Here is a 7,917-nt window from a genome sequence, read left to right on the forward strand (position 1 = left end):
GACACTAGACTGTTGTACTGTTGTAAGGTGGAAGAACCTGTGGGAAGTGAAGCCTAGTGGGACATACTCTTAAAGGAATATTGGGACCCCAACCCTCTCCCTCTCCACTTCCTTGCCTCTGTGAAGTAAGTGAACAGCTTCCTTGGTTTTGTGTTCCTGCCAGGATATACCATTTTGCCAACGCTCGAAAACAACCAGGGACAAATGACCAAGAACAAACCTAAAACAACCCTTTTCTTCTATGTTGTATACCTCTGGTAATTTGTCACAGTGACAGAAAGCTAACATGACTCCATAGTCCATAAGCTCTGTGCTGTGAGGAAGCCCAAGATTGCCCATGGAGAGCAGGAGGCTCAGGCAACCCTCACAGTCCCATATTCCTTCAAGCTGATCCATACTTGAAACCACTCGCAGCAGGCCCGGCATCATTTGTCGGAGTGTGAGCAAATGCAAGCGTACTAAGCCACTAGGTCTGGGATGCTCTTTGGCATCAAGGTGGAGCTGAGATACTCCCTTAGGATTCAAGCCCTGAACAGGAGCAGCCGGAAGGGTGCATATTTCAGCTTCAATGGAAAGAGATCTTCTTCTTCCTAGAGGGAGTTTCCACATCAAGGAAATCCCTAAAGGAAACTGGAGTTTCAACACTAAAACAACAAAACAGTCAGTCCAAAGCTCCTGTCCTCAAGGTATCTAGTGATGTCTCCACACACACAGTGTGAGAAGAGCCACACAAAGGAAGAGTCCCTAGCAGGAGGCCATCTCTAACGACCCAGCACTTTGTGTCTTGAAAGTAGAAAATTACAAAAAGCTAAGACAGCCTTCCTGAACCACTGCTTGCCTTCTTGCCCTGGGCAAGCATAGGTTTAAAAAAAAACTTTTAGAAAGGAGAATTTCAATGGTATGAATGTGTCTATAATATATATATATGTATATATATATATACATATATATATATGTATATATATATATTATACAACATGTGTTCATATATATATATGTATATATATATATATATATATTATACAACATGTGTTCATATACACAAAATATACCAAAGACAGCAAAAATATGACCACTGAAAACCTGTACGTGCAAGTCCCTAGTGCTTCTGTGTTTGCAAAAGTAGAAATAAACTGAGGGTTAAACAACTAGCAGTATTCTCTTATAGACATAGGAGAATGCTATTCTCTTATAGACATACTAGAGAATATTATTCAACGATTACAAATGAAGTGCTCGTGATATATGCCAAAACTATAGGTAACTTTTAAAGACTGCTATAGAGCCCCCCCCCCCCCAGAGGACTGGGCACTTTGCTATTTTAAAAAATCACAGATGACAAGGCTTCTGGAAGCAGACATGACAAGTTTTACTAGACATATGAAAACCATCTCAGTGCAGGCAAATGGTGGGAACTAGAAAAGATCATCCTGAATGAGGTATCCCAGAAGCAGAAAGACACACATGGTATATACTCACTTATAAGTGGATACTAGACCTATAAAATAGGATAAACATACTAAAATCTGCACACCTAAAGAAGCTAAGCAAGAGGGAGGTCCTGGGGTAAGAGGATCAATCCTCACTTAGAAAGACAAAGGGGAAGGACATTGGAAGAAGGAGAAAACAAGAAACAGGACAGGAGCCTACCACAGAGGTCCTCTGAAAGACTCTACCTGCAGTGTATCAAAGCAGATGCTGAGACTCATAACTAAACTTCGGGCAGAGTGCAGGCAATCTTATGAAAGAAGAGGTAGTTAGTACGACTTGGAGAGTACAGGAGCTCCACAAGGAGAGCAACAGAACCAAAATATCTGGGCTCAGGGGTATTTTTGAGACTGATACTCCAACCAAGGTACATTCATGGATATAACCTAGAACCCCTGCTCAGATGTAGCCCATGGCAGCTCAGTGTCCAAGTAGCTTCTTCCTAGTAAGGGGAAGAGAGACTGTCTCTGACATGAACTCAGTGGCTGGCTCTTTGATCACCTCCCCCTGAGGGAGAAGCAGCCTTGCCAGGCCAAAGAGGAGGACAATGCAGCCAGTCCTGATGAGACTTGATAAGCAAGGGTCAGATGGAAGGGGAGGAGGACCTCCCGTATTGGTGGACTTGGAGAGGGGCATGGGAGGAAATAAGGGAGGGAGGGTGGGATTGGAAGGGAATGAGGGAGGAGACTACAGCTGGGATGCAAAGCGAATGAAATGTAATTAATGTAAAAAAAAAAAAAAAAAAGAAAACCATCTCAGACAGAGCTGTCTTGCTCTTGTTAAGACAATTTTTGTAAGCATCTCACACAGAGCAAAGAGTGGGTGGTACTTGCACAGTTGCAGAAATCTTATCTCCTTGGACCAACATCATGGTAGGCCTGCAAAAGCCAATGTCAATGGCATTTTGTGGGGCTAGCAGCCAGTTAAAGACCCTAGTGATGGTTTCTTGTTCAGTTTCACACACACACACACAAACACACACACATACACATACCCCTTCTTTGAAATATCTCTGGTAATATCTAAGTATCACATTTAGTATTAGTTTTTTAGTGCATGATTCTAGTCTAAAAGAGAAAAAGAGTGTCCATGTTTTTAACCCACTCGCTTGGAATCCCATGTTTTTTATAGATGTCCCGAGATGTCCCTAGCATTCTTACCTCAGCCCTCCCATTACAGTATTGAAGATGGTGAATAACTAGGCACAGTTTTTCCTAGAAGCTATTTTATGTTTTCTCTGGAATTACTGATGTTCAAGGAAATGTTCTGCATGTTGTATCTAATCTTGTGCGCTTTTCCATCTCATTACAAATAGGCAGACTTCATTGTGTATCTTTGACATCCTTACAGAAATGGTTTTCTCTCCTGACTTTGACACTGTAACTACATATAATGATTTCATTTGGGTCTCGTGGATCCTTTGGGTCCAATTCTGTGAGCATACTTTAGCCCTGGGTGATGACATCTACAGGTTTTCCTTTAGTTCCCCAATAAACTTTAAAGCTCTTGTAAAAGTATAAACCAGGCCATGACGGTTTTCTATATATGTTAAAGAACTTGATTGTTCAGGTTTCATGACAACTGCTTAAGGAAGTTTAATAGATGGCTATCTCTCCTGAACAATGTCAATGGCATTTTATGATGTATTTTGGTTCTATATCACAAGTGATTAGTCCCCATAACCCTTTGACCCTTTTCAGGCACCCTTTTTGTGTATGCTGCTGCAGATTTCCCTTTTGTATTATATTGCTTTGACAGCTGTAATTTGAATCAAATCTAAAAGGAGTACAGAATAAAATATATTTTGATTGAAGAGAAACAAAAATATGTTAAACAAAAACAGCAATATACAAGAGTATATTTACTGTATTATACCATTTCCATGAAATGTCCAAAGTCAAGTCTGTAGACAGGTGTATTCACGTAGCCTAAAGCTTAGGTGATGGGCAAGGAACTGAGAAAGAAACCGCTAATAGGCTCAGGGTCCCCTTAGAGTAATGAAAACACTGTTACACTCTATGGTGATGGCTGACAAACTCTGAATAATTTTTAAAACTTATTGAATTATATAATTTAAATAGGTAAATTACATAGTATATGATTTATCTCACCAAAGCTATGAAGTCTTTTTTTTTTTTTTTTTTTCAAAAACAGAGATTTGGGGCTCAGTAATAGAGTGCTTATCTGGTATGCACAAGTCCCTGGGTGCAATCCAACTCTAAGAGGCTTTCCTTGACTTCTCCAAGAAGGCGGAGGGGAGGTACTACCTCAGTAGTCAAGAGCACTTTCTGCTCTTTCAGGGGTCTTGAGTTTGGTTCCCAGCATCCAAATCCAGCTGCTATAAATACAGTTCCAGGGGATCTAACACTCTCTTCCAGCTCCCTAGGTATCCGCATGCACATACATACACACACACACACACACACAGAAAGAGAGAGAGAGAGAGGTATCAATAAATAATAATTTTTTAAAGAGACAGCAGTGGACCACAAGATACAACTCAGCCGAAGTTTGTTCTTCCACTGTCCAGCCTTGAACGCTGCCATGCTCTTAATCCTGTCCCAGGAATTCAGAACTAAATGGTTTAATAGTCACAGACACTCACTAAGAGCTCTGCATCACTAACTGTTCCAAGCTCTCCCTGTAGTTCAGTGAACCCTCCAACAACCCTAGAAGGATTTTCAGGTAAAAATAACAGACCCAAAATCTAGGAAAGAAAGGAATGGGTCTCAAACTTAGGCAAATATCTTCATCATACGCACCGCATCTCTTAGAGGAAAAAACAGAGCTTCCAACTAGAATGGCCACTTGACTTAGAAGCCTTGTCGCCTACCCCAGAATGAAGGAGTATGTCATCTCTTTGCCAGCTCTCTGACTCAACTCTCCTCTGGCTGTCAGAAACACAGTAAGAACACAGGGAAACACTAAGCTTGGTCCAAGACATCGGAAGCACTATGTAAGCCACCAGAGAAGCCACGTCCACACACTCGTTCAGAGTTCTTTGTGCCATTCTGTTTCTCTACTCTCCATACTACAGCCAGTCACAATGTGACTAATGAGTCCTCTGGATGTGGCCAGCCCAGGGTAAAACCCAGAGTGAAATAGACATATTTTAAAGATAGAATTTTTAAAAAAGTAAAATGCTGTTCTGATAAGCAGAATCTTGGACATTTAGAATTGACTATTTTGAAATTGCTTTCACCTCTTTTTAGTGTGGTGACTAGAACATTTTAAATCTTAACTGACATTTCTACTGGGTAATGCTGTCGTTGACTTGGCCCAGCTCTGGCAGCCCGGCTCCCTGTGCGAGCTTGCTCTGTGAATGACCCTTCCAGGTGCGCAAAGACAGGAGGGAGGATGAGTCCTCAGTACGAGGAAGAAGGCCCAAGTACAACCAAATGCAGGGATCAGGTCTTGGGGACATCAGGGCTCAGCAGTGACAGCAGACAGGCCTCAACCCCCAGGAAGACCAACTTCTGAAATAAAATGAAGATTTACACACTCGCCTCTCCGAAACTCAAGTTGACATGCCAAACCATCCCCTCAGATTGCAGTCCTGTCATCAGGGCACACTTGTGAGTCTGACTGCCACTGGGCTGGGCCTGACAAAAGATGCCACCAGCCAGGAATTCAATTCTCTGAGGCAGTTACTTCTTTTCCCTCCTTGCTGCTAAGCCAAAATTTTCAGTGGCCCAACAGAAGAGGGCTGTAACCTGAATGTATTATATTCATCAACTTGCACCACACTGTCCAGGAAACAATGGAGTCACCTTTACCAGGAACACCTCTCCTTCCCTCCCTGGTCTCTCAAAGTGTGGCTGCATGTTTACCTGCTGAGACCCACTTGTGTCCAGTCCACTGCAAAGCTATACTGGCGTGTTTTGAAATCCTGTGATTCAACCCAGCTGAATAACACAGCAACATTGAACCTGTCAAAACAGCGTGAAGGCTGATGCAATGCTAAATCTGGCTGCATCAGCTGCTAGGTGTAACAGGAAGTAAGCAGTCAGGCATGCGGGCACAAGAAATTGTTGTGGCCCCAGTGAAGTCTGGAGGCTGAAGCCATAACATCAGGCCTCTCGGACCCCAAGTCATCCACATCAGTGCCCCAGTTCACAGCAGCTAATCACAAGTATGAAGAATTGCTAATCCAAGGCTCAGGCCCTCTGGATCTCAAGAAAGAGGAATGCTGTCTCAGCTAGCATAACTGGCCTGGCTGTCAGGCCTTGGGGAAGCCCTGGGCCCTTTTGGTGAACACAAACAATTCCAGTGGCTACTAGGCAAGGCCACTCTTTGATCCTTTGATCGTGACAAGAAAAGCAAGACTGACTTTTCACGATCACATCTGAACACAGGTGAAACAGGAATACCGCCCACGTCATAAAAAAGACACGACAGCCCCTGATCCTTGCTAATCGTAGCTGCTTCTCTACAATGCCCACAGCTTTAGCCTCCCTCCACTCTTCCTCCCATGTAGGTAAGAATGTTAAGATGCCTGCCCAAAGATTCATCCCTGCTTCCTCTCAGCACTTGGTTCCGGGCAAAGCCTCCAGACTTACTGTGACCAAGCACAAGCACATATCCTCTGACAACTTCACACCAAGACAGCCCAAAAGCTACCCACAGCAAGCTACCCTTCATGCAGTGGGAGAACTCACAAGCCCCTTTCCTGAGTTGTGCCTGCGGTGGCCATTGTGCCTACTTCATATAAAGAATTCAGAGGGGAGGCACACAGAAAAGCAGAGAAACAGTAGTTGTTAAGGGTCACTTCTGGGACAGACTAGACAAGGGACACTCCCACTAGATTACATGCAACGTTCTAGTCTTTCTTCCAAAGAAACCTCAACAACACAGAAACAGAATTAGCCGTGAGCACACAGGCGCACATACAAACAACCATTCACTAACTTCAGGCGTTTAACAAATTACTAGTAATGCATTGTAATAGATACAATCAAGGGACATGTTAGGCAAAACCCTACAACTGCCCAGAAGTAAAAGCAAGGTCAGGTACCAGAGAAGTCTGCTCTGCTTCCCAGAGCGTAACCTGAACAAGGGACATGAACTGAGCCTCACTTTCTCACTCTGAAAATTAAGGTACTCCAAACAGAGCTGTGGATGATGGAAAAGTCCCAGAACCTGCCTGACAACAGGACACGTTCAAACACAACACCCTGCTTTCCTTCCTTGCTGAGCTCTAGCTGAAGCCAAAACTGAGCCAATTCTACCCAAGTCCCCATGATTTTCCTTCCATGCCTCCCAGAAAAGTAGCAGCTTGCCTTGACTAAAAAGCCTGAAAAGCCTGAAGATGACTCAGGGTTTAAACAGTATGCGCTGTTCTTGCAGAGGACCCAAGTTCGGTTCCCAACACCTACATCAGGCAGCTCACAACTACCTGAAACTCCAGGGCACAGTTTCCAACACCCATTTCTTACCTCAGTGGGCACCTACATGTGTGTGCACATACTCATACACAGAAACACACATAAAAACACAAATTTTTGTTTTGTTTTGTTCTTTTTTTGACAAGGTCTTACTATGAAGCTCTGGTTGTCCTGAAACTCACTATACAGACCAGGGCTCAAACTCAGAGATCTGCCTGCCTCTGCCTCCCAAGTGCTGGGATTAAAGGTGTGTGCTACCATGCCTAGCTACAGAAATATAGCTTAAATATATATTAAAAATATTTCTAAGCCAAACTCCAACTTGTCCTAGATACTCAAGGTAGAGCACAAGATACTAACAGAAAGTGGCTCAGCTCATTAATCACTTATAAGATCATAGTTAATTAATTTAGTGGAAGATCTTTCAATTAAAATTGAATTTTTCATCAAAATTTATCTCTAGGTGTCTTATAGTGCCTACCAGGTGTTTTGATTTTCTCTAACAGAAGAAAAACCTCACATTAACATTCAAAAAACAAAACAAAAAACTCTAGTTTTGTCTCAAGTGCCAAAGCCTGTGAAACCAAAAGGAAATTTACATGTGGCGTGGAGCAAACAGGTGTTCCTGGAACCTAACTAATCTTGTTTATCTTTAGCTAAACTCCACACCAAACAGCATGGGTTGTTTTGAAAATTTACTCTATAAAATTTCTTGGCTCATTCTGCACAAAGGTTATCAACAAACCAGTTAAAATAAGTGCATTCCTAACACCAACAGCCTAACAGCAGCTGAGGCAACTATTTCTAGAGAGCACATTCAGAATGAAAAATAAAATTAAGCGAAAAAAGAAAATTAACCAAAAAAGAGAAAATGCCCTTTTGTGGTTTTGCTTGTTTGTTGAGACAGAGTTCCCCTGTGTAGTCCTGGCTATTCTGGAACTCACTCTGGAGACCAGGCTAACCCAGAACGAAGGACCCACATGCCTCTGCCTCTGCCTTTGCCGTGATTATAGGCATGCACCACCACTCTGGGCTGGAAATGTCC

Source organism: Psammomys obesus, unplaced genomic scaffold (genome assembly GCF_907164565.1).
Source record: "Psammomys obesus unplaced genomic scaffold, mPsaObe1.curated_primary_1811, whole genome shotgun sequence".
Taxonomy (NCBI): Eukaryota; Metazoa; Chordata; class Mammalia; order Rodentia; family Muridae; genus Psammomys; species Psammomys obesus.